The sequence below is a fragment of the Monopterus albus genome, unplaced genomic scaffold (assembly GCF_001952655.1).
Source record: "Monopterus albus unplaced genomic scaffold, M_albus_1.0 scaffold75.1, whole genome shotgun sequence".
Lineage (NCBI taxonomy): Eukaryota > Metazoa > Chordata > Actinopteri > Synbranchiformes > Synbranchidae > Monopterus > Monopterus albus.
This window is the reverse complement of record NW_018127955.1, coordinates 942,719-944,185: the sequence shown is the minus strand read 5'-3', so window position 1 is coordinate 944,185 and position 1,467 is coordinate 942,719. Positions and strand designations below refer to the sequence as shown.

Here is a 1,467-nt window from a genome sequence, read left to right as displayed (position 1 = left end):
ATATATATATCTATATATATATGTGTGCGTGTGTGTTTGCATCATTGCATTGGCTACATGTATTGGTGCTTTTGCTCATACATGGGCACCATATCCAGAGCTGTGATCTCATGCAGTGCACATGAGAGATTTTACTTGTCATGGCAAAAATCTTCAGTATTTATAGGCACCGCCACAAAGATTGTGGGAATATATTTGGTAAGAATTTGGCTTCTCCTCAATAGAGTTGAGAGACTTGGAGAATCTTTGGCAAGGAGCAGTGAACTTCTTCTATCAACTTCTGGTGGCTCAGTGCCTTATTTGGACATTTAATCATCAATTTAGTCTGTTCTTGTTCACTTAAAATAGTTGTTCTAGTCTTTGAGCCAATGTCACATGTACAGTAGTTTTCATCAGCCATCCAAGCAGTAAGAAAGTAAATAATGGAGCATTTACTGTTTATTTGCATGTATTCTTTAGTTCTAATGTCTGGTGTGGGAGGATTAGTATTAATCCATATGAAGATGCAAATCTTCCTGATGAATCAGCGTCATCTCCTGGTGTCCTTTGAAAATGATGTCATTTCAATATACTGTAAATATGTCCTTTTCATCCATTCCACTTTTTGTCATGCAAGAAAAATCCAGTTTGTATATTTTGTGTTTTTACGATCAAATTCATCCAACTGTATTTCTTCCCTGGTGAGAAAATTGAGATAGGCCTTTTCGCTGTTGGGGTCGATTTAGTGTTTATTTTGTGGAAACAGAACCATGGCATTCAGCCTGACATTTCAGCTTCTCTTTCTAGCAAACTCATATCAGGAAGTTGTCAACTGCTGCGCGTCTTTTCTTCACTGCCTTAGCTCTATCTGTCTCTGCCACACTCTTTTGCTTCATTACTTCTTGATCCGATAAGAAACAACCCCTCTCTCTCATTTTTATTTCTGCTTATTCTGTATCTCCTCTAACTTCTGTTTTTCTCATTTTTCTACTTTCTGCCTCTTGTCTATTATTCATCTTCTACCTTCTGTCCATCTTCTGTTTTCTTTTTTACTGTTTAACTACAGTCAAATAACCATCACCTGAGGGATTTCTGTGTGCTTTCTAACCTTTTTTATGTGGTTTGGTATTAGGTTATAAGACAGTTCACCATCGAGGACAGGAGTCAGATAAATACAAGATGGACAAACTGTTAATAGGTCATTGATATTCACATATTACTAGGTGTTCTTGTTATTGTGTCCAACACCTGTATTTAAAGGTATGTATGACATATTGCTAGGCTGTAAAACATACTGTATAATGCAACGAATCTCAGCTTCCTAAGGTGTGGAAATGCAGCCATTTACTCTGCAGTACATTGCTCATTGTAGCATTTGATATTGCAATAATACAAGTTAGGATTAGCTTATACAAATCATCCTTGTTACGACTTTGACTTGACTTCCTCTGTTGTGGTTGAGCATACTTCCTCCTGTGCAGCACCCTC

At 37.2% G+C, this 1,467-nt stretch overlaps 1 protein-coding gene across 1 annotated transcript in view; it reads left to right on the top strand.

Annotated features, from left to right (window-relative positions):
* jak2a (Janus kinase 2a) overlaps positions 1-1,467 on the top strand; it is a 31,765-nt gene that overhangs the window by 9,102 nt on the left and 21,196 nt on the right.